Source organism: Tupaia chinensis, unplaced genomic scaffold, assembly GCF_000334495.1.
Source record: "Tupaia chinensis unplaced genomic scaffold, TupChi_1.0 Scaffold000138_1, whole genome shotgun sequence".
NCBI classification, from domain to species: Eukaryota; Metazoa; Chordata; class Mammalia; order Scandentia; family Tupaiidae; genus Tupaia; species Tupaia belangeri.
The window spans coordinates 4,571,046-4,596,465 of NW_006159608.1; the positions used below are offsets into that span (position 1 = coordinate 4,571,046).

At 41.1% G+C, this 25,420-nt stretch overlaps 1 long non-coding RNA gene across 1 annotated transcript; it reads left to right on the top strand.

Moving 5' to 3' along the window:
* On the top strand, positions 1–25,078 carry LOC102477654 (uncharacterized). Its single transcript, XR_334027.1, has 4 exons — positions 1–37; positions 4,778–4,927; positions 7,735–7,803; positions 25,010–25,078. It is a non-coding gene; the product is annotated as an uncharacterized LOC102477654 (long non-coding RNA).
* The last annotated feature ends 342 nt before the right edge of the window (positions 25,079–25,420 follow it).

Below are 25,420 nucleotides of genomic sequence, written 5' to 3' on the forward strand. Positions count from 1 at the left end.
GACCAGGTGGCTTGATTTCTCACTCTGTCTCTCGCTGGTGAGTCCGTGTGCTCTTTAGCAAATTAAAACTTAATAATAACAAATAAAAATAAATAATTCTAAAGAAAGAAAAGAAAGAAGGTATCAAGGTGTTAGATCTCCAGCTTGTTGAATTTTAGATTCCAAACAAATGCGTTAAAGTGTGCATTAGTACAACGAAATGTCTAACCTGGCACGTCTCGAAGTTCGATGTGCAGAGAACTTGGGCATTTGTTAAAACGCAGATTTCGATTCAGTAGGTCTAGAGTGGAGCCTGAACTATGGTAACAGACTCCCAGGCAATATCAATTCTGGCTCATGAACTGCACTTTAGTAACAAGAGTCAAGATTGCCTCTCAGCACGTAGTGTGGCATCTGGCAGAGTTGGTGCTTGGTGCTTCCTGACTGAATTAACTGATCCATTGATCCACTGATTCACCGATAATGACATTTCTGTAATTTAAATCATGGGTTGACACTGAGTCCTCTTTGGATCTTAAAATCAAATAACAAAGGATTGCTTTTCTTTATTTCTCCCTCTAGACAGTCACACTGAGATCCTTAATTTTCTATTTCTTTTCAATAAAAGTTATCAGCCTGATGAGAGAAAGTATGATTTCACAAGGCTGAGATATTTCAGAGGAAACACTTCTAAGTAAGAATCTCTTAAAATATTGCTGAAACATTCTGATATGCAGAAATTTTCTCACTTGTTTCCTTCTAGTCTTCCTTTTCTCTTCACTTCCCTTTCTTCTTAACAAAAAATAAATATGAAGGGCTGACAGGTTGCATACTCGTTAAGGCATTGGACTCCCACATGGCCAATCATGGTTCAAGTCCTGGACTTGGCAATTTGCTTTCTCACTTTTTTTCTTTCTTGCTCTGTGATCAAATTTAAAAAGTAATGCTGATGATAAATAAAATTGTGTATAATAATTCTTTAAAAATATTTTAAAAATAAACATAAAAATCCTGGGTGTTTTTGCTATCTTTGGGGTGGGGTGTGTGTGTGTGCGTGTGTGTGTGTGTGTGTGTGTGTGTGTGTTTTATATTTTCTTTTTCTATTAGTGGGACTTTTCAACACATAATCATTCTTCAAAAGGCCATAGCAGGTGGGAGAGATGCTAGATCTCCTTTCTCCACGCTCTCTGTCCAAACCCCCAAAGAAAAAAAGAATTATTTTGGAAGTGATTCTGGCAACCTCTTCACTGCAGTGTCAACTAACCTACTATTTCAGGACTAGGTTTGCGAATTCGTCTTGCAGATCAGCAAAACCGGAAGGCTATCCGTGGGCACGCAGCCCTAATGAGCACTTTATTACCTTCCGGGCGTGCTCCCCAGCCTGCCCACTTAGCATTTTGCTGAACACTGCTTGGAGCTAATGAGATCGTCTCAACCTCGGCTGGTCATTACCAAGGCTTGGCTTCCCAGGTCCTCTGGGGAGGCAGAAAGTGCCCGTCGTAACTGCATCTGCTTTTCTGAGCTTTCAACATGGTTTCATAGCTTTCGAAATCTAACTAAAGGGCATCTCGGAAACTAAATACAGATCTTAATATATATATATAAATGTATCCTACATCTTGAAGTATCAGAATATATATAGTATATATATTCCATTTTACATATTAAATAGGAATTAGATAAACATTTATATGTTATATATGCAAAAGATATATTAATGCATAAATATATGTACAAAAGATACGTATGTAATATATATCAGCTATATCTAATTAGATATATATTTTATATGTTAAATATATATTATATATACAAAAAAGACATATGTGTATTAATAAGAACTTTATTGAAACCTGTTTTATGAAGGGGTAGCTTGAGTCACAGTTGACAAAGATGATAATTGGACTGGTAGTACCGGTTGGGTTCAACACGATTTCTTTTTTTCTTTTAGAGATTTTTGCTATAGGGCGCATGTACTCACTGGAGAGACAGTGAGAGACAGCAAGACAGAATATGAGAAATTATCTCCCAGTGGGTATGCCCATGCCACAATCCTTTCTCCATTCTCCTCTAGGGACCTTGGCATGCACACACACGTGATTGGTGTGAGGTTTTTTTTTTTTTTTAATTACTTTATGTAATTTTATTTATTTATTTTAATTTGAACAGAGAGGGATAGAATGAGAAAGAGAGAGAAAGTGAGAAAGTAAGCTGCCAAGTCCAGAACTCAAACTGCCATCAGCCATGTGGGAGTCCAACACCCTGAACCACCACACCACCTGCTGGCCACCTGCTGGCCCTCTGAGTGACTTTTAAGTTGCTTAGTCCAGACTTGAAACATGGTTGACTATGTGGGAGTCCAGCGACATAACTAATATGCCATCCTCTGGTCCCAAGCATGACTTTTTCTAATCAACCACAGAAGAGTCATCGGAAGTTTTCCACTATAATATTGGGTCTTTGGAAAAGTCATGTGTTTTCCGGTTTTTCTGTGCAAAAATGCATCATGACTTTTCCAACAACCCAATAGTACTGGCTCAGTCATGTTACTTTCAACACCTTGATTAATGCTAATCTTCAAAGCCAGGCTTCATGATACCCATTTGGCTTTTCTTAAAGCCTTGTGGTGAGCATTCCACGAAAAGAAGCACATCTGCAAAATGCCACGACATCTTTTGGTTATTTTTTAATGCTATTTTACATTTAGGTTCTGACTACACCCTTAGTCTTAGAAAGGCAGGGTAACCTCAGCAGCTACCGGAAAGCATCACTATCAACACCAAAAATTAATAGCAAACAGCGTTCATGGTTAGCTGGGATTCAGAAAAACGTGCACTCCATGGTGGGTGGGCTTTGCTTGCAATTTTGTTGCTGAAGGAGTGTCTTCTCTCTGGGCCTCAGAAACGCTGCCCCGAGACCCATCTTTCTCTTCTTCTCATGTTATCCTTTATCTCTTTCATCCAGAGCCTTGCCTCTTTTTATCCTAGGCCCCATGGTCATTTTAATTCTACCTGATTTTCTTCTGGTTTGAGCTAGAGAAGACTTCAGATTCATGTGGGCTGTGAGAAAGTCAAGTCAGAACAAGCCGCCTGACTTCAGAAGCAATCACTTACATAAGTAATAATCAGAATGCTTATAGTGCCGATAAACTTTAGGATCTCATTACATTAAAAAAAATCTGTCTTCCTCTGTCTCTGTCTTCATACATCTCAATGTTTCTCTACTTTCTTCTGTTTCCATTTTTGCTTCAGTCTCCATTTCTACCTCTCTGTCTCTCTCACCTCACCAAACACAGGATGATAGAAAATAAAGACAACTTCGTCATGTTCATGTAACCACAAACCAGAAGGCACAATTAGCAGTGACATAACAGTGACTGCTGCTACAATAACAGGTGGCACCAAGTGAAAAAACACAGTAAAGAAACTATGAATGAAGGCAATATACAAAAGCACCTGATCTCAAAAGTAACAAGAGGTTCCTGTCTCCTAACACCCTGTGTTCAAGTACAATTCTAGAAGAAGAAAGTCTTAGATTTTTATTTTACTAATAAAGTGGCAAAAGATTTTTGGCTTGTCCAAGATTTCGTCAGGTTTCCAGACCTTCCGCACACTTCATGTAAAACCCCGTTTTAGGCATGTCTGCCTCAATCCAGCAATAACACCCACCCTCGATACTGTAGCAGCTTCTTCCTCTACCACCCCCCGTGATGTCTTATCACTCTGCCTGTCTGCAGCAAGAATCTCAGGAACCCTTTTAGGTCGGTTTAGCCAGAATCCTCCTTTTCCATAACATTTCCTATTAGTGATGGGCATCCGCTGGCCCCCGCTCTGACTGTCAGTGGCCACTTACTCTGTACTTAGGATTGAGCCCCGTCTGTCTCCTCCACTGGAAGGCCGCATTGCCGTGGCCCCTATACCTGTGGTGATGGTCCTGAATAAAAGCTCTTGACATGCCCTGGCAACCGGCACTATCACTTTTTCCACTGACAGTTCCCAGCAGTCTACACCGGCAAAATTAACACGTCTTAACGATGGAAATCTGCCATGAGCAGCTAGTTGTTTCCCCAGTGAGAGGTTTTCCCATTTCTTTCTTTTTGTTGACACTAAAAAAAATGATTTTGCCAAACTTTCCAGAGAATGTTTGTCTCACAAATGCCTTCCAGTAAGTCCCATTTCTTTAACAGTTAAGTCTCTTTCCCCCCTTTGTAAAATTCGTAGGTGACCCGTCACTTGTATTGGCGTCCCCTCTGGTGCTGAGATAATTAGGCTCACTATATTGCTGTGCTGTCCTTTATTTCCCAGTGTCCTTTTCGGTTATATTGGGCCATGTGATCAGCTCTGGCCAATGGCCTGAGAGCAACGTGATCGTAAAATCTGGTGTAACCTCCTCTACCCCTTTCTCCGCTGCGGCGACTTTCGGGGCTATATACTCCAGATGGAGACTCAAGATGAAAAGAGGTACAAGATGAAAGACAGCTGTTGAACCCCGTCAAACTGTGATACAAGTAAGAAATAAACTTTCATTGTATTAAGCCACTGGGACTTCAGGGCTTCGCCATTGCAGCAGTTGGTATTCATTAAGTGGCTGATGCAGCTCTATGACAAAGCAGGTTCAAACGCCCAGACATGTGGGTAAGGGCACATCTGCGCATCTCGCCAGCGTTTCACACATCAAATTGGAGGACCGAGGCTGCCGCATAAATAATTTAAATTCACTGCTCAATTATTTCCAAGAGATTGCTTTCATAATGTAAATTTCCCACAGTGACCATAATTATATTTTTGCTGTTGCTTAGGATGTTTTAATTGTGAAAGTGGTCATCCAGTCTGAGCAGACCCCCGATAGCGGATGTTACCTGATTACTTTCCATTTCCAGCATGGACGGTCTGGCAGCGTCCAGTGGATGTCAAATATGTGCTCCATGAATGGATGATTGAATGAACAAGTAAGTCCATGTTGAATATCTATCTCATTCCCAGAACTGGCAATATGCCAATGACTCGTTTCCTCCCGAGACAGATAGCCACGTGTTGAAGGGACTACAATATACAGTGGAGGAAACGGTTGCAGAATTAGAAGTTCTGAGTCACAATTTCAACTCCCAGCACTAGCAGCAAGACTTCCAGCAAGATTTCTCTCCTCTTTCAACCTGTTTTCCACTCCTCGAAAAAAAAAAAAAAAAAAAGTGTGTGTGTGTAAAATCTGGATCAGTGAGAGCTCCAGATTCGTGTGCACTGAGAGTTAAAAAAGAAAAAAAAAAACCCTACATGCTTATATATAGGATGTTTTATTGGGTCGTTGTGAAAATTAAATGAGTGAAAGTACTGAATAGAACTTTGATATTTCATCAGGAACAAGCTTTCTGGCTAAATATCAGTTACTGGCCTGGCACTGTAGTCTAGTGTTAAGGGATCCAGGTCCCACATGGGTGACTGTAGTTCAAATCCTGGTCCTAGAAGCTTGAAGAACAGGCCAGTCACGTGGGTGTGCCCCAAATCCCAGCAGGATGGAAGATGGAAGAAGGGATTACAATATAACCACACCACGTCGGCAGATATTTTCCCCCTCTCCTTGCTCTGTCCCTGGCCCTGTGACAAAAGAAAAGTTTACATCTTCCACTCAGAGAAGTCACCACCTTGCCCCAGAGGAGAAAATCAGTACTCCAGTCTCAGATGCTGTATGACACATGACCACCAGGTGGCACCATTGATTTAATAGCAACCACTTTCTGGGAATAAAGGGAAAAAGTGTAAATTCTGAAACTAAAATGTATATTTATCTAGTGTGATCACAAAACAGAGTTGCTAAAAACTATAAGATATGAGTGTTATAATCTCTAGAACGGTGCTCTGCAGCTTTTTATTTTTATTGTTTTCTAATACTTAAGAAATAATCCATATTGACACACTAGAGTTATTATTATGAGGAGAATAATACTGGAAATGAAAACGTTTTTGTTCCTCTAGCCCAAAGAAGTTTATCAGAGCATTATCAGGCTCTCACGGAAAGCCAAGAAAAGTTTCGTGTTCCTTTTCTAGGAAGAAAAGACAATTTGACTAGTGCAAAGTTTCAGACTCTTCCCATAAAGGTGGATCCTGGATGGTAGGAAGAAGAGTCCCCTCTGCCTCTGGGAAGCTAAGCAGTACAGCCCCCAAGGCCTGCCTTTCCTCTAGCTCCAGCTCCTGGGACTTCCCCAGAGGGGACTACCCCTTAGGAATCTCTCACTTCCCTAACAGCCCTCCCTTAGGGGGCCCAGACCTCCCCACTCTCCTAGCCTCTGTCCCATCCTGCGTGACCCTCCTCTTCTACTGTGTCTTCCACCAGGTTGACAGTCATTTGGTTCCTGCCGCTTCTCTGCGCTGTGTGAGCAGTGGGAGCTCCAGATTCCTGTGCACTGAGAATTAAAATAAGAAAAAGGAAAAAAAAATAAAACCTAAATATTTTAGGGCCAGCAGATGGCATGGCAGTTAAGCCACTGGGTCCCACATAGCCACCTCTGTGATTTAGGCCCCAGACACGGTTGAGGGTGCCCAAAAACCCTGAGAGGAGAATGAAGAAGAAGGGACTGTGGTAGGGCCATCCTCCCTGGGGATACTTTTTCAGTTTCTCTCTCTTCTGTCTCTCTCCAGTGAGCATACACATTGTATAGCAAAAATTACAAAACAAACAAAACTAAATATTTTAAACATCTAAAAAGTGTGGAATATACTACACCTGTGAACTTACCACCTCCACTTAACAAATATGATCATTTCATCATAGTTTTCTCCAGCTCTTTTTTAAAAAAGTGACATTACAACAGTACAAACCACTGAAGTCTCCACTCACAGACCTCCTTCCTCCTTCCCTTGCTGGAGATAGCTATGGCCAGGTCTCTCACAGGAGCATTCGATTCCATGACTACTTGTTTATGTAACAGCTGTGAAGGTCATTCTGAGCTACGCGCATACTTTTTCTGCTTTGGAAATGCAAAAAATGACACAGACGAGGCAAATTCACTCTCATTTCTTATTCTTCTCTCCCTACACCCAGAACCATGCTGTCTGGCCCCATCTTTCTTGCTTTTCTTTCTTAGGACGCTGGCTTAGAAAAGAGCATGCTATTAACACTCAAAGGCGTGGGGTTGGAGTCTCAGATTTGCTGCGAACGAGCTAGAAAACCTTGGGCGAATCACATATGGACTCTGAGCACTACCAAGTTATCAGTGTAAAATATTTGAAATAATACCATGTCCACGGGGATCATTGATTGAATCTATCAGGACATGTAATAAATTTTCATTGAAACTGAAAAGTATCAACTCCTAGTATTCGGCACTAGAAGTGCAAACTCAAAATAGATGCTATCATTAAAATGAACAAACAAAAATATCCTTATCTTGAGTGAGAAAAATAAGTACATTAAAAACAATTATCCGATATGATTACTATTATAATTGAAATGTTTACACACTGCTAAGAGAGCTCAAGAAAGGAAAATGTTAGTTCTGCCTTGTTGCTGTTATTGTTTATTTTCTATTTTTTCTTTCTTTTTTTTCCTTTTCTTCAGTGACTGTTTGAATTTTGATACATAAATATGATAGGGGAAATAAAGAAAAGAGAAATTAACATTTATCTGGCACTTGCCAGATGCTGGGTACTGAACACATCAAATCTTATTCCCTTTCCTAACTTTGTATTTTCTTTTTTTTTAAATCTAGCACTTACACTATGCTTGGTATTAAGAAAATGCTATTTCTTCCCTGTTTTCTAGATAAGGAAATTGAGACTCAAGAGAGCAAAGACAAGGCATTCAAGGTCACCTGGCAAGAAAGGGCTCCCGGTAGGTCCTTGGCTCCTCCCAAGGCTCCTTGTGGGTCAGGTCATGAGGGTGGGGGAAATACAGGCTGGTAGGAGCAACCTCCACTGAGTCTCTTCTGAACCAAGCTATCTGAGCAAAGCTCTTCCAAGTGAAAAGTGGCCTTTATAACTGACCATCTTCACTAGCATCTGGCAGTGTGGCCTCCTCCACGCCTCCTCCCTGAAGGTCTGAGCTACTCTGATTCCTAAGGTCCCACTCTCTTGGTTTTCCAGTGTCTCTCTGTGCACATCCTCTCAGCCTCCACAGAAGCCCACAGCCTGCAGGTGGTACATCCAGAGTCCATCTTGATCCACTGCTACTTCTACTTTGCACACTTTACTGCAGGCCCAGGGAGCTTTTCCCATGGTTTCAACCCCAGTCTACACAGCAGGCACTGTTTGCCTGGCTCCCTGCCTCTTACTCAGCAGTTTTTATCATCAGGGAGGACTGCTCTGCGCCTCGGAGATTTGGACCCCAACCTCACTGTCTCCTGCCGTTTCCTTCATAATGCTAGTGATGATGCTAAATTATGAAATTTTATGTGGATACTTGTTTAGGATTTTTCTCCTTTCCAAACACTGATTGTGGAGAAGATAACTATTTGTTGGCTTGATCCTGTGTGTCTATTGTCTAGCACAGATACACATAGCAAGAGCTAAACAAATACTTGTGGAAAGACAGACAGGCAGTAGCAAACTTTCAAACATTCCTTTTTGGTTTATACCCGTGTCTCTTTAATGAGCTCTAAGCCCATGTGCTGAGCTCACTACATTCATGTCAGAGAGCACATGCGTAAGAGAAATGCTTGCTGCTACCCCTGACTCCCCTGTATCCTCCAACTGGCTGAATATTGACAGGGTTTCTGCTGTCCATGTGGATGATCAGTAGCCTCAATTTTTCTCTTAGTGTCTTACGCGGTATTTTGCAAATCTATCACTTTCATTCCACATAAAGCCCCACTTCTGCCATCTGCATCACTTCCAATAATGTTTATGCAAAGCTACCCTTTTAATTTAGATTTTAAACCTCATGTATTTGTAGACCACCTTCAAAATTCTTTGCATTGTGTTCATTCTATCTCTACAACAATTGTACCATTGTTCATGTAGTTAAAGAATTCAGTTTTAAATATAGCTGAAATTTTGCTGAGCACTAATATAAATGAAAACATTGACTTCAGGCCCAGCCATGGGCAGGACACTGTTGCTCAGGAGCCTGAGGCCACATGGGAGACACAGGTTTGCCTCCTGTCCCACTCCAGAAAGTTGGACATTATAGTCCCAGCTACTCGGAAGGCTGTAGTCCCAGCTTGTAGTCCCAGTTTGTAGTCCCAGCTACTCGGAAGGCTGAGGCAAAAATATCATGCCATAGTAAAACCATGTCTGATAAAACAAAACAAAACAGCATATTGCACACAGGTGTTGATTTTGTATGTAGTCATAATTTTCTACTATGCAATTAATATATAATTACTATTAAAAGTATCCATTTAAATGCCACCAAAAATCTCATCGTCTCACACTATGGCTGTGTTATGTGTAACTCAGCCTCCAAGAGGTGGCATGGTCCTTTTTGTGTGTATGTTGTTAATATTCTATGTCATTTCTAATGGAGTCACTATAGCCAACTCTGTGGCATGTGTGATTTTAAAGAAGAAAAAAACTGAGGTTAGAAGGGGTAAGCAGTGGGACCAGCAATAAGTGTAATGGCTATGTCGTTGGACTCCCATGTAGTCAACCGTGGTTCGAGTCCCGGACCCGGCATCTTAAACTCATACCAGGCGCATGTGTATTTGTGCCCAAGATCCCGAGAGGAGAATGGAGGGGAAGGCATTGCAGCGTGGCCATCCTGCCTAGGGGGTGATTTCTTGCTTTCTGTCTCTCTCTGTCTTTCTGGCAAGAGCACGCACTCTGTAGCAAAAACCTCTCCAAAAAAAAAAGAAAAAGTAGTAGTAAGCAGTGAGCTCAGCTGCTAAGTATGGCTGGATAAGAAATAGACTATAGGAGGCAGATCCTACCTTGACCTGGCTCTGCTGTCAGCCTTGTTTTCCTCTATCCTGCTCACTCAGATTCCTAGTAGCGCACCTTAGTACAACGCATCAGGTCACACCAGTGTGCCACTTTCCCCCGTGTTCTGTCTTCATATTCACCACAACCTGGCCCATGCTCTGTGCTTCAGGAATCCTGACGGGCTGGTTTGAGTGCATACCCTTGAGGTGACTTCTGTCTTCTTCGTTTTCTGCTAATGGTGCCCTCTGGGGTTAAAGCTTCTTTTTTTGCTGTTCTTCCTCTATTTGTTTTTACCTCTCTTTTCCCTTTAATACTCATTGGTTTGTCACAAAAGTCATGATCATTCTTGCATAGAATAACAGAAAACTACATCATGACTTTCCAACAACTCAATACATGCAACCTATCAACCTGTAAGATACCCTCTCTGAGCACCCCTGTGTATGGGTTGCTGGTCTCTCTTCTCTGGAACCCTAAGGCTGCATACTCACTGCTATGAACCTTACCACATCATATTAGAACTACTTTCTGGGCCTCCATCCACCTCCCTAAAGACTGTCTCCTGCAGAGGGAAATTGTAAGTTATTCATCTCTCTGTCCCGCAAACTTAGTCTAGAACCACATTCGATGAATCATAATTTTAATATATAAACAGATTCTCTCTGTTTAATGAAAAACCTGATGAAAATAGCAACTTGGATTTATCTTTCTGTTAGTTTCTCACATAAAATGTAAGTATCTGTTGAAATATAAATATTTAGAAATTTGCTATATGTGGGAAATTATTTTGCTATTCTGATCTAATTTAAAGCTGGATTATTTTATGAAGGAATTTACTTGGTTTTCAGAGGCAATATCAAACCTTTTTAAAAATAGAATTGGGTGACCTTTTATGTAAACAGTATAATTCTTTAGACCTTTCTTAAAGAAGTCTTCCTTAAGGAATCTGACTGTTCAGCTTTCTGAGAGACATGTTGCTTGTTCCTACATTGCCAGGAGAAAGCACCTTCCCAAATTCTGATTGTTCAGGTCTTGGATTTTTGTCCTGTGCTCTATAACTCTTTTTAAATTTGCCCCTTGATAATCTTTCCTCCTTCTCCAAATATGACTTTGCTGTAGGGAGACAAGGACAACCCTCTTTCTCCAAGAGATAACCCTGGATCTGCACTGCACGATGAGATAGAAGTCATAACGTATTCAGGGTACTTGTTACTAAAGTGTGCATACTAGGCCATCTTTGCTGACTTCCGCACAGTTCACTGGTGACATACATGCTAATGTATGGGTGGTGTGTTCCTGATTCATGTTCTTGATTTTGAATCATGGTATTTTTGCAATAATTTTGGTCATTATTGAATCCCCTTTTTTCCTGTATATGTGCTTTACTCTACCGGATGAAACATCCAAACCTAGGTATTTTGAAAATGTCAGTTCTTCCCTGTTTCATCCTCCTCAAACTACCTCAGTTGGAACCAGTTCCCTCTTATGAATAGTAATCAAGGGCATCGTTTCTTTTATCTTCTCTCCTTCCCTCTCCTCTCTCTCCTCTTCTCTCCTCTCCTCTCTTCTCCTTCTGTTCTTTTCTTTTCTTCTCTTTTCTTTCTTTCTTTCTTCTCTCTTTCTCTCCTCTCTTCTCCTCTTCTTCCTCTCCTCTCCGCCTCTCCTTTTCTTCTCCTCTGTTTCCTTTTTATTCTTGCAAAGAGAGTTCACAAACTTACCAAAGAGACACAGAAAAATAGAAAGAGAGAAAGGGAGAAACAGAAAACACCATCAATGGGGTATGGTCATGTCTCATTCCCTTCTCTATTTCACCATCTTGTTGGAATTTGGGGCACACATGCACACATGCCCAGTGTGTTTTTCTAGGATTCAGTTTATGCTGCTCTTATCTCTTCTCATTTCTTGCCTGACATCAGAACCCCTTGAAGCCCAACATGGAAGTTTGAGTCTTGCCTCCAAGTTCTACTGCTTACATCCCAACCCTGTTACATATTCTGAGCAAGATTTGTGTTTATCATATCCTGGTATGTGACCACTAGGCAAGAAGACCTTTGAAGGCTGGGAAGGACCTGAATTCTCTTATGTGAAGTCATATTATGGCTATCTGATATATTAGGTCATCAGGAAAGTCATAACTTTTTCTAAGTTTTCTTATGCAAAAATGTGTCGTGACTTTCCCGATGACCCCGTGAGCATATGGCATAGAACTGGTTCCGAGCCATTGCTTATTAAACGAATAGGTAGTAAATGAAGAACTCCTTTCCTTTGCCATAGTGCTTGCTTTTACCCTCTTACTTGCTCCCTTCCTTCATCCAACTCAAACTCATTCTCTGGGATTCCAGGCAGATACATCTCCTTGTGTATCTTCCCAAGGTCATTCCTCCTCTCCCTTGGATGTGGCTCTCTCTTCTGAAATCTCATAATGCCTTTGCAGAAATTGCTTTCTCACGCCACACTGTAATTCTCTCTTTATTCGTCTCTCTTGCCCTCTTAAAGAGTTGTGGACTCTCTGAAGGTGGTGATTTGAACTATTCTAACTTTTCTATGTTAGGTACTGGCCAGGAAAATATATAATGTTTAAGCAATACTATCCTTAGAAAGTGGGAAGTCAGTGTCAACCACAAAGATGAACTGAAATACCACTATCTGTCTCGAAGCGCAGTTGAAAAGAGAAGGAATGACATAAGTAAAGGACCGAGATTATAAGATCCGCCAGTCCTTGGGGTCTGAAAATGCCTTCACAAAGCCTCCATTGATTTCCAGAAACTTGATGGGATGAAGGTGATAATTAACTATGTTCAAACAAAGACAGCAAGGGAAATGAAACATCTTTAAATATATTCAAAGCCAAATGCCAGGTAGGGATATTGGGTAAGTAATTCCCCTAGAGAGATAACTGCTATTGCTAAAGAGTATTTGCATGAGGAAGTGAATAAAAGATTACGTCTTAGTGAAAGAATGTGCTACAATGCTGGACTACAGACTATTATTCTTGGAAAAAAATAGGCATTTTAATACCCAACTCTGTGGCAGATATCACATCACATAAACACACACAGACATTAGATGACACTTTTGTCATCTACCTAATGTAAGAGCTTTGAGAGGTAGTTCTTTTTCTTTGTTTTATAGATGAGAAAAATGAGGGTTGAAGGGCGAAATAGTTATTCTTGCCTATTTCACTTCAAAAACATGCAATATAAGGTGGTAATTAAAAGCACACACTTGGAATCAGGTTAATTTTTATTCTAACCCATTTTCTGCCCATGATTGACTACAAATTATTTCCTCTCTCCATTACTCAGTTTTCTTTTTGCCAAACAAGCAAATTATGCTGCCTGCCTCACGGAGTTGGTAGGATAATAAAATGAGCCACTGTGACTGAAATACAATATAATTAGTTATTTTACCAAAGAAAAAATTTGGTAGGTACTAGTTCTTCATACTGTCTTGGAAGAGCAATGGGGCATCTCCAAGCCCTCATGAAGGAATTTGTCTAAACCGTTTGCACAGCAGTGGGCATGCTTGTCATCCTCCCTGGCACCAACTGGAGGGTGGGAGCTCATTGTTTTTCTGCTCCTATAATCCTTGCCCCTGCTTGTGGCATCCTCTGCCTCTCCCACAATTCCGGAGCAATCGCATGCAATTGAGGAGCTTGAGGGAGGAGCCATGAGGAGAGAGAAGAGGTACTTATTCTCATCGTCCCCCTTATTACTTTCTTTCAAAGTAGTCTTGTCCACTCATCACCCCAGCTCAGTGCAATTATCGGTGTGCTGTCTACAAACACAACTCAAATGCTGTCAAATGAGCAGTAAGACTAAGTATGCTTGCTGTTAGAACAGAACCCTACTTCAATACCTGTAACTTACCTGGCTAGGACATGTGAGGCTTAGTGTCCATCAAGGAATACCTTGTGTATCTCAGGTGATCAAACCGCCTCATCTGAAATCCCTCAAGGGACGCCTATCATATGCCGTATATTTTATAAGGCACTTCGGGATAAGACCGCATCCTTGCTCTTAAATAATTACAACCTAGGAGAAGCAGGAAGCCATATCAAAGAGGCTATACTGAAATATATCCTGCAGTAGAAGCTCAGAGTGAGGGCATTTCCAGATGTGAGGCCACGGTGTCTGCCCTTTCTCACAACCCAGTATGTGGCTGTGGAACTGAGATGACACAGGTTTCCTACTCATGTGGTATTGGGTCATCTTATTCTGAGTTTCATCCAACAGCCATGAGGGGGTCCCACGTGATTTTCACAGGCAGGTCAATTTTTAGTTTAAGTGAATTGTCTGTGGTTACCTAGTAACATCCTATCAGAAAAAGAACCAAAGCCCAGTTCCTCAGATTCCCAGAGAAGAGTCGTTTCAGTAAATTACCTCTTGAAAAAGATGTATGTGTAAGGTCTGCACAGGTGCTTATTCTACTCTGATTTTGAAAAGATAATGGCTATGTGGAGTTCCCTTCCTTTGTGCTAGAATTTCAGGTGTCCTCACTCAACCCTCGGAGCCATGAGCAGGGCCCTCTGTTTCAAGCTCATCACAAAGCACTTCCAGCCTGGAAATTGTAAAACAGAATGGCTGTGTCAAGTCTGATGAGGGGTAAAAACAAATCTGTGGAAACTGTTGTCACAGTCACCAAAACTGCTTAGCCAGCTGCAGGAAGCAAACAAATCCACTGAAACACTAACTCGGGCAGAAGGTTCCAGCTGATGGAAAGCAGGCTCATTTGTTTTCCCATTAGGGCTCACCAGCGCCTACCTGGGATGCACGCGCAGGGCCCGGCAGCGCGTGACAGAGCTGGGAAAGGCTGATGGATTTATGACATGCTGGACCTGTTTCCCAGGCCTTGCTTGCAGTGTTCCAGGAGCAGGAGGCCAGAAGCTCACAGAAAGGAGAGGCTTGCTTACATCGGCCTGCTGGGGAAATAATAGGTGGAAGGCTCCTGGTGAGAGACGGCCCTGCTGAAATGCATGTTTAGGCAACGCACTTCTTACAGATAGAGGTTCCGGAAAGGGTTCCCCTGGGTTTCAGGACGGGGGTGCACATTCTGCCTCTGGTGTTTCCTGCCTGGATATTCGTAAGAAAGAAATCTGACGTCTCTGAGACTCAGCTTTCATACAAAAAAGACAGAATTAAGCCCCTTTCAGCTACAGGGTTTGGGGGGCACATTATATAGAAATATGAGAATATTTTATTACACATGCTAGTGTTGTCAGCATCTTCTATGTATCCTGAAAGTCAGATGAAATTAATTTTTTTCTTGAGGATTAACTTCTTTGTTTCTGATTTTCTTTTAACTGAAGTACAAAAAACTCCACAGTCCTGACTATACAAGAAATTAGTTTTTTATATTTATTTATCTTTTCTGTCAAATAGAAGAAAAATATCAATTATTGAGTAATTCTTGAGCAAATACTGAGTTGAAAGAGGTTTAGGTAATTTTACTCATTGAGTGCTCATGAAATCCCTCTAGGTTAGACGATAATTTTCACTCTGTGAGTGAGGAGACTGAGTTTCAGAGAGGTTAAATAAATTGTCCCAAATCATATAGCTTATAAAGAAGCAGAACCTAGATGTGAGCTGTGTCTGAAACAGAGTAGGGGTGTGATAAATACATTTATATTTGGATTAAAGAAGAAGTATCCTTAAAACCAGAATATTTTTCCTACTCTGGTGCACATTTGCACAATAGCTTTTATTTATTTGAATATCTATTCATGCTTCCTTACTCATTTACACGTTCCTTTTGACAGCTTCTATATGTAAGTATTTGTTGGAAATATTTTTAAAATATCAGACAGGACCAGCCAGGTGGCTTGACAGTTAAGGAGGCTGGATCTCACATGGCTGACTGCATGCCTTGAAAACATCCAAGATGCATATGCATGAGTGCCCCAGATCCCTAGATGTGAGCGGAAGAGAAGGGATTGTGGCATGGCCATCTTCCTTTGGGGATGATTTCTGACTTTCCCTCTCTCTCCCTGTCTCTCTCTGGTGGGAACATGGGCTGCATGGCAAATTTAAACAAACAAACAAAAAAAAGTAAAGAAAAAGAAGAAGTTAGACAGAACTTATCACCTTTAGAATTTGCTATGTAGGAGAGAGCAGACATATGCAGAAATTACTATAACATAGCCTGAATGCGTTGAGCAAATTGAAATTTCCACAAGGAAGACAGAGAAGGAATCTTGGGCAGATGCGCTTCAGCAGAGCCATCTGCGATGATATTGAAGGCTTGGCTAAGCAGAGATGGAAGGAGGACAGCACAACCATTAGAAACAATTCGACATGTGCATCGAGGTAGCATTTAATACAAGTTCAGAAGGTGGGGATTATTTAAAGAAAAAGGGTGTGCATGTTTGGTGAGTCGGAATGAAACCACTAGTTTCTGTACCTGTGTGTAAGCCCCCTAGACACCCATATCTGGGAAGACCCTCCCTATGTTTACTGCAGGCATCTTCTGCTTTGTGTGCAGTGAGCCGGAAGGAGCCTGTGCAGTCTTCGTTCCTTAAGAGCTTCCATAGATGACCAGGGTGCCATTTTGTGACCTGAGGACATTGCGGTTTCCTTTGCCAGGTCGGTTCACAAGATGTTTGTGTTGTATCTCTGCGTGACAACAATCAGCTAGACCTGAAACATTAAGTTCCAATATAAAGATGAAAAGGATAATGGCTTAGTATGCTGCTACAAATTTCATCTGGACTGTCAACTTCATTTCATTAGAAGAGGTGTGTAGAAAAGGTGACAATGAAATAATGGCAGTGATACTCTTGGAGAAGCCAAAATTAAAATTCACTTCTGGAAAAATATCCATTTCCTGCCTCAGATTGGTGCAAATATTACTGACGGGACTATCACATTAGGGATGTATGTGATTAGCATAACTCTGCCTAATGAATTAATTCCTTCTGTGGAACCAAAGGTAAAAATGTTTTCTTTTCCCCTTAATCCTCTCTAATAGATGCAGATTTGCTAATAGAAGTATTTTTTCCCTAATTATGATTCATTTATTAATGAGTAAGGATTCTCACCTTATGCATAGATGAGTGAATAGAAAATATTCTTAACTGGGTCTGTGCAAACATGGACCTTCCATTTTCAGCAATAGAGGGAACAAAAATCATTTTTTTCAGTTTTTTTCTCAGGAAATTTATGGTCACATGAGAATGATCTGCTACTCTGAAATATTCCATCCAAAGAAAATCATTTCTTTCCTATGCCCTCATGGTTCTAAGAAAATATACAAAATTCGACTTTGCTTTTACAAGTGAAAAATGGTACTGATCTTTTGGAAACCAGTCTTTCAATATACATGCAAAATTTAAAATGTTTAATCATTTTGACCCAGAAAATTTATCTCTAGAATGTGTATAATGCTAACTTTAGAAATTACAATATTTATATCCATTATTATGCACTTTTTTTTTTTTAGTGAATTTTGCTATAGGGCTTGTACACTACCCAGAGATACAGAAAGTGAGAAATCACCCCCCACACACACACACATACAAACACACCTTGGTGAAATGGTCAAGCCGTAATTCCTTCTCTTCCATTCTCCTTTCAGGATATTGGACATGCACACATATGCACCCAGCATAAGTTTTTGTTTATTTGTTTTGTTTTTCACTTTTTTATCATTTATTTATTATTTTTATATTTTCCCACAAACGTTTACTTTACATATCAAAAAATTTTTGCTCATACTCCATAGTTTTTTTTTTTTTTTTTTTGGAGAGGTTTTTGCCATAGGGCACGTGCGCTCTCCAGACAGACAAAGACAGAGAGATAGGAAGTGAGAAATCACCCCCCAGGGGGTATGGCCACACCTCAATCCCTTCTCCATTCTCCTCTTGGGATCTTGGGCACGCACACACACACGCCCAGCATGAGTTTTTAAGCCACCGGGTCCAGGACTCGAACAGCGTTCGACTACATGGGAATCCAGCGATATAGCCATTATGCTAACTGCTGGTCCCATACTCTATAGTTCTTGACAGTTAATAAATGACTTTCGAAACTTCAAAAAACTGAATTTTAAAGCTAGTGTTTGAACTATTTGTTATAATTCTGTTTGTGACTCTATAACAACAGAGACAGTATGGTTTTAAATATTTTTGAGAATGTTTTTACCTGTCAACGACCTTGCAGCTCAATTCAACTCCGCTTACCTAGTATTCTGTGATATACCAGCTGCTGGCAAAGATCAGTCTCTTTTTCTTCCTTGAATATCTTTCTCAAGATAATTCTCTGGTTGTGGCTACTCTTTGGCAATCTTTACTGATTACAATGCTGGACTGGAAAAGTCCAGGTTATTTTATGATATGAATCCTTTTATATGGCTTTTCTAATCCTCTCTGCCAGGCAGAACTGTTTATGGTGCCAGGCCATCTTCCCAAGAGCTTCTGTTGGCTCATTGAGATCTACCTTAGTAGTTCCATAGTTCTCTGGTTTGATCTTCAGATATGACATTCCAGTCAAAGCCCTGTCCAATAATGAGTATTTTTAATTTCTGATTCAAGGCAACAGGTATTATTGAACGTGTGCAAATGACCATCTGCCATAAAATAAGAATACTCCCAAATATTTGCCAATTCCAGAGGGGTCAGGAAGGGAGAAAAGTTTGTTTCCATTTAAAGAAATAAAGAAGAGCATAGGAAATTTGGGGGGGAAATGGAGAGGTAAGACACTTGAGGGGCACAGATAAGGTTTATTATCTGTTGACAAGGATGTGTATAGTGTTCTCAACTGGGCTGGACTGAGGTGTCTATCATGCTGGGTAAAGTCTCTTCACAGTCCAAATGATGTATAGCGATTTAATGTATGAATAATAATAAAAATGTAAAAATAAAAAATAAATTAGATCTTTGTTGTAGCTGAAAGAAAAAGAAACAAAGAAACAAGGAGAAAAAACATTTTAACAAATTGCTGAAACTATCAACAGCTCAAAAGAGAGCAAAATCCTTAAATTGAGAAAAGCATAGTAATGCAAAAATCAGTAATGTTTTACTCAAAAGTCATAAAATTCTATTTCACCAGTTCAACTTTATGTAATTAATCTCTCATTTGTTGAATTTGAAGCATTACTGCAGTTCAAGGTTTCCATTGAAATCCTGGAAGTTAACGTTCAAAGTTATTGATATTTCTTGTCCCCAGCATTAAGTTGGTCATTTTCTTGGTTGCTTTCTGTTCTCTTATTTCTGTATGTGTGTCTTTAGCTTTCCTGGTAGAGCACTCCTTTCAAAATTTCTTGAAATGCTGGTCCGGTGTTAGTAAATTCTTTCAGGTTTTCTTTATCTGAGAATGTTTTTATCTTTTCTTCCTATATGAAGGATAATCTTGCTGGGTTTAGTATTCTTGGTTGAAACTGTTTTTCATTTAACACTCTGAATATATTTTCTCATTCTTTCCTTGCTCACATTGTTTCTGATAAAAGGTCTGAGGTTAGCCTGATGGGATATCCTTTATAAGTAACCTGACATTTCTCTCTTGCCAATTTTAATATCTTGTCTTTGTGGATTTTGCCAATCTGGCTATGACGTGCCTTGGAGAAGATCTTCTTGCATTGATTCTATTAGGGGTCCTTTGTATTTCTTGGGTCTGAATATTTGAATGTTTCTCTAGGTTTGGAAAGTTTCCTTCCAGGATTTCATGGAATAGACTATCAATGCCCTTATTGGTTTCTTCACTTTCTGAGATACTGATTATCCAGATGGTTGGGTGCTTAATGGTATTGAGTATTTCCCCTATAGTATTCTAATTTTTTTAAATTATTTTTCAGGTTTTTTTGGTTATTTTTTCTAGGTCAGAGGTTTTATCTTCAATATCCTTGATTCAATCTTCTGCATGGATTAATCTGCTTTTAATACTTTCAAGGGAGGTTTTGATTTCCTGTATCGCAGACTTCATCTCTAGCAGCTCCACATGATTCTTTCATATGGTGTGTACTTCCTCTTTCAGATCATGCAAGAACTTCCCCATCTCTTGGAATTCGTTGTCTCTTTTCTCCTGCATCGTCTGGAGTTCATTGTCTCTCAGTTCTTGCATCTTGTTTAGTTTTGTGACTGTGAATATTCTGACTTCTCTATCAGACATTTCTACAAATTCCACTTTACTCTCTGTGGATGATGAAGGATTGCTCTTTTCACTTAGGGGAGAGATATTTTCTTGGTTTCTCATGGCTCTTGTGCCTATGTGGTGGTTTCTGGTCATTCTTTGACAAAATCTCTCCTCTACTGTGTTTTGCAACATGGTATCCACAGAAAGAGATTTCGAGTTCAGTTTATAAAAAGAAGTTTCTTCTTAAAGCAGTAAGTGTTGAGGATTTCAATGAGTGTGGCTTAGAACATAGCTTTAGTCGCCTTGGTCCCTGAACATGCCAGGACGCACCTCAGATTTAGAATGGCTTCTTATCTGAGTGTTTCGGGGGTCTCATGGCTGGCATGATTTTAAGCCACCATGCCCGAGACTCGAACCACAGTTAACTGTGTGGGAGTCTTGCAATGTAACCATTGTGCCATCTGCTGGTCTCATTATTATGTTATCTGTAATGATAAAAGAGAATCGAGAAAAAACGGAGGTGTTCAACAATAAAAAGGTGGCTAAACAAACCACGAGGTCACCTTTTGATGGAATATTTTTAAATAACATTTATCAAAATTGTAAAAATGTGTAATAACATGGAAATGTTCGTGGTATAATAATGACAACACCCAGTATTTATCAATGACTAGTAATTAGTCCAATGCTTTACATGCAATGTGGAACCTGAACAAGAGTCTCCTGAGCTCAACACAGATCAATAGGTGTGAGTGATCTGTCCGTGATTGCATAGCTATTCACGTTCAAATCAGGCTCCACTCTGTGCTTTGTCTCCAAGATCACTCTTAAGTCGTCAGTTTACCAGAAAAAGTCATAGAACTAAGAAAAACTGCTATACTCTCAATTACAGTTTATAATGACAGACAGAGAGATTAAAAACAACAACAGCAGCTAGTATAGAGTTCAGGAAATCCTATGCAAGATTTTCCAGTTGTCTTCTCAGAAAAGTATAGGAAGTGTTTGTCTCAGCCACGATGTGTGGCCGTTTGTGTGGAGTTTTGCCAGCCAGCAAAGCTCACCTGAGTCTAGGTGTCCAGGGTTTCCATTAGAAATAAGTGAAACAGGTATGGACATCCAGCTGGCTGACCTTAACCAGTCCATCTCCAGCCTCTCCAGATGAGGAACTGATAAAGCATGGCCCACGGTCCCCACCATGACAACACTGTTAGCATAGGCTATCTAGAGAGACCCAATACCCCAGGAAAGCAAAGGGCAGGATTTTCCAAGGGCACAAACATTATCCCCCAGGAACCTACCATGGGTCAGTCTCCTCTGCAGAACGTGCAGAACTGAACGCACTAGGCATGCTGAGTCGGTCTATACTGTACAAAATCCACTAGCGCCCAGAGGCTGCATGCTTAGCCGCTATGAAGTCCACCAAGAAGGAACCTAGTCTTCGCTAAGGACTTTCTAAGGGCCGAGAGCTGTGCCTTAGGTGTACTCACTTAGGTGTAGTCACGCCTTAGGTGTACTAAGGGTGATGATGTTGGAAAATAAATGATCCTTTCCTGGGAGGAAGTGAGAGACTGTTTAACAGGTACAGAGTCACAATTTGACAGCAGGAATAAATTCTGGTGTGCTGCTGCACAGAAGAGGGATTATTGTTACTGATATTACACCTTCTATTTCAAAATAAATAGAAGAAACAATTTAGAATGTTTTACCACAAACTCGAATGCTTAAAACAATAACCATGTAAATGGGTTCATTGATTATTATACAATGTATACATGCATCAAAACATCACATCGTGCCCTATAAATATGTACTATTATTGTGTTTCAACGAAAAAAAGCAAAAAGAAAAGAAAAGAAAAAATAAAACTCCAAGCCAACAAGTGAGCACTGGGCTGTCCCTGGCAACCGAAGATGTGTGTCACCTCTCTATGACTTGCAGTGTTACTGGTGCAATATTACACGTAGCAGAATGAGAAAGATCATCTTCCAAGCCAGAACTTCCTTTGGAGGGAAGATGGGCAAGTCGTACAAGTAGAAAAAAATAAATCTTTATACTGCCTACTTCAATTTATAAAGGCTGATGGGACGATAGAGATGGGGGCTAGCGAGGAAGAAAGAAACACTACAACTTTAGAGCTTCCTCAGCCGCCTCACTGCTAGGCGGAGCAAAGCACTCAATCTGCAGATTAGTGAAAGTTAGCCCAGAGCTTTATGGAGGCATAAGAGCTGAGTTGTCTTTATAAATGAGGGGAGGAGCCTGGAGTTGACACAGCAGTAATAAAAAGTTACCCTGCAAGGCCGATCTACTTGGGAAGCTCCAGGCTCATGTTCAGAGTTTCCCTGAGTGTGCTGGGGACACACTGGGGCAAGATCTGGGGCCAGCTGAAGGTGGAGTGGGTTGTAGTGTTGAAAACCTTTTGGGGGTGCTACTTCCTGTCCCTTTTTTTAACTAGATCTCTATTGGTCATGGGAAAAAAAAATACACAAACTTTCAAAATGAATGAAGCAAGGGAAATTAAGTGAAGAGCACTCTGAGAAAGGAGTAGGCCAAACAAATTGCGTAATCAAAGGCCTTTTTTTTTTTAAGAGTGTGAACGTATGAGAGAAAGAGAGAGACTCCCACCCTCAGCAGTGCTTCATCACACCATGAGCTCCTGTTCCTAGCCTTTCAGGCTCTCAGGATCCGGGACAGCAGCGCACACACGCACACACGCACACGCACACGCACACGCACACTGAGTATGTCTTCAAGCTGACCCTGGAATCTGGATCTGCAGTTGACCATGTTAGCACTGTGCCACAGCAGCTGAGCCCAAAGGCCCTCTTAAAGGAGGAAAGACTGGGACCAGTTGATGACAGAGTGGTGACATCTCTGGACCCCCACATAGTTGACCACAGTTTGAGTCCCAGACCTTGTGGCTTAAAATTCACACCGGGGGGACCAGCAGTTAGCATAAAGGCTATATCGCTGAACTCCCATGTAGTCAACTGCGGTTCGAATCCCGGACCCAGTGGTTTAAACTCATGCCAGGGGCATGTGCGTGTGTGCCCAAGATCCCGAGAGGAGAATGGAGGAGAAGGGATTGAGGCAAGGCCATCCCCCCAGAGGGTCATTTCTCACTTTCTGTCTCTCTATCTCTCTGTCTTTCTGGCAAGCACACGCGCCCTATAGCAAACCCCCTCCCCCCAAAAAAAATTCACAACGGGGACAACAGTGTGATCATCCCTCCTGCGGGGTGATTTCTTGCTTCTTTTTGTCTCTCTGTCTCTCCAGAAAGCATATGTGCGCTAGAAAAAAAAAAAGAAAGATTAATATTCAATTTTATGCTACAGTGATGTTAGGTCCTTCTATCTCCACCAAACGTTTAATGAGATCTTTTTTTTCTTTCTTTTTTTTTTTTTTTTTGGAGAGATTTTCGCTATAGGGCACGTGCACTCGCCAGACAGACAGAGACATAGAGACAGAAAGTGAGAAATCACCCCCCAGGGGTGATGGTCACGCTGCAATCCCTTCTCCTCCATTCTCCTCTCGGGATCTTGGGCACGCACGCACATGTGCCCGGCGTGAGTCTTAAGCCACTGGGTCCGGGACGCGAACCGTGGTCGACTACGTGGGAGTCCAGCAACATAGCCATTATGCTAACTGCTGGTTCCCACGTTTAAAAATATCTGGTAAGTAATTTCAAGAGGAAACCAAGGAATTGTGTGCCACATCCAAGATCCCAAAGAGGAAAGAGAAGTGAACAGGGATAGAGGCAGGAACTAGGAGCAGATGGGAACAGTCATTCAGACCTACAAGTGACAGTTTATAAACTGTCACTTGTAGGTGTGGAGACTAGTCTTCCCAAAGAGCAATGGATAAGACCTTGAGTTAACTTTATGAACACCGAAGGACTAGGTGACCTCGGGTAATCAAATCACACATTCATACCTATATTGACAAACTTTTGCTCTGGAGGCCAGCCCTATAGTGCGACAATGAAGCGCTATGCAGAGCGAGTCAAATGCTGCATGCCAGGTTAGGAATAGAGCCCCAACCCATGGGCTTAAAAACATGCTGAGCATGCAGGTGCGTGCTCGAGGTATTCATGGGATAGAGAATTGGAGGTACAGGGACTGTGGAGTGACCAGGCCCCACTGGGGGATGTTTTCTCTGTCTCTTTTCCTCTCTCCCTTGCAGTCACACATGTCTTCTGGCATCAAACTTTTTTTTTTTAACTTGGTTGTGGGGTACAAGTTTAATTTTCAGTTTTTAAAACAATTTTAGTCCAAAAGCTAAAAAAAGAAAAAAAAATGCTTCCTACATACAGTAGGATAGACTGATCAACAAGTCAATGTTGGCCAGCAAGTCAGTGTTGCAAGATGTGTGTGAAAGTGAAGGTACGTGTTACGGGATGGATGGCAAGGAGCACCCCACAACCCGAGCAGTGAGAGCTGACTCCCACTGAGGGTAATGGCTGAAAGAAGGCCTACACTGTGCACACTCAGATAGAAACCTCTCTCTGGAAGAAGGGATGGGATAGATTTCAAGAGTTGAAAGTGTTTTTTATAACTACATCTCAAAATAAAAACAGGTTCAATTAAAAAGAAGAAAAAAACACTATTAGTGTAGGCTGGAGCACAGTGGAGAGGGGTGGGCAACATAAAGTAAACACCCTAGCTGGGCAGAAAGGGTCAAATTATTAACGGAGTTTTGTGAATCTATCCTGAAAGACAGGGCACAGTAGAAAGGTTTAAAACTCTGAAGTTGGATGGCCATATTGTCACTTCATTAAAATAAGTCTAGCAGCAGAGTGTATCATGAGACTGGCAAAGTCCTGATGGGAGGTGGGCAGATCAAGTTGGCAGTGACTATAGAAGTTTCCAGAAGGTAAAAGGGAATGTCTAAACCGAGACCATGGTTGTCACAGTAGGAAAGGGCATGTGGAGAGATGTCAAGGAGATGAAGACTTAGTAAAAGACTAGCTATACAGACCTTACTTCTTGACCTTGTATCTGAGGCTAATTGAAGAATGTTATTATTATTCAATTATATACAAAATGTAGACAGAGAATCATGGGACTGGGACTCAGGAAATATTCTATATTCACCAACCCTGTTTATTTTTCCTCCTAGGCCCATAGGAATATTGATTTGTAGACCTGTGTGACTGAGTTCTACCCAACGAAATGTGGACATGCACGGTAAGCATCACCCCAAGTCCCAGCTCCTAAAATCTACCAGCTGCTCCATGGCTGCCAAGTGATGAGCTTCAGTGTGATGATAGAACCAAGAATTAAGGCAGACTGGGATTCTGAGCCGTCATGGAAGGAGGACACAGTAGGCACTGTGAGTGGAGAGCAGTACTCGGCCAGGTTAAGCCAGTTAGGGCTGGTGGTGATTCTCACACACATCAGCTGAGCCTGACTAAATGAACCCCCTTTCTTGAAGTAGGGGATTGATGGAAAAACAAACAACAAAAATTAAACAAAATAAAATAAACTTAAGGGTCATTTCCTTAGCTGTTGATTGGCAAGTGACAAGAAG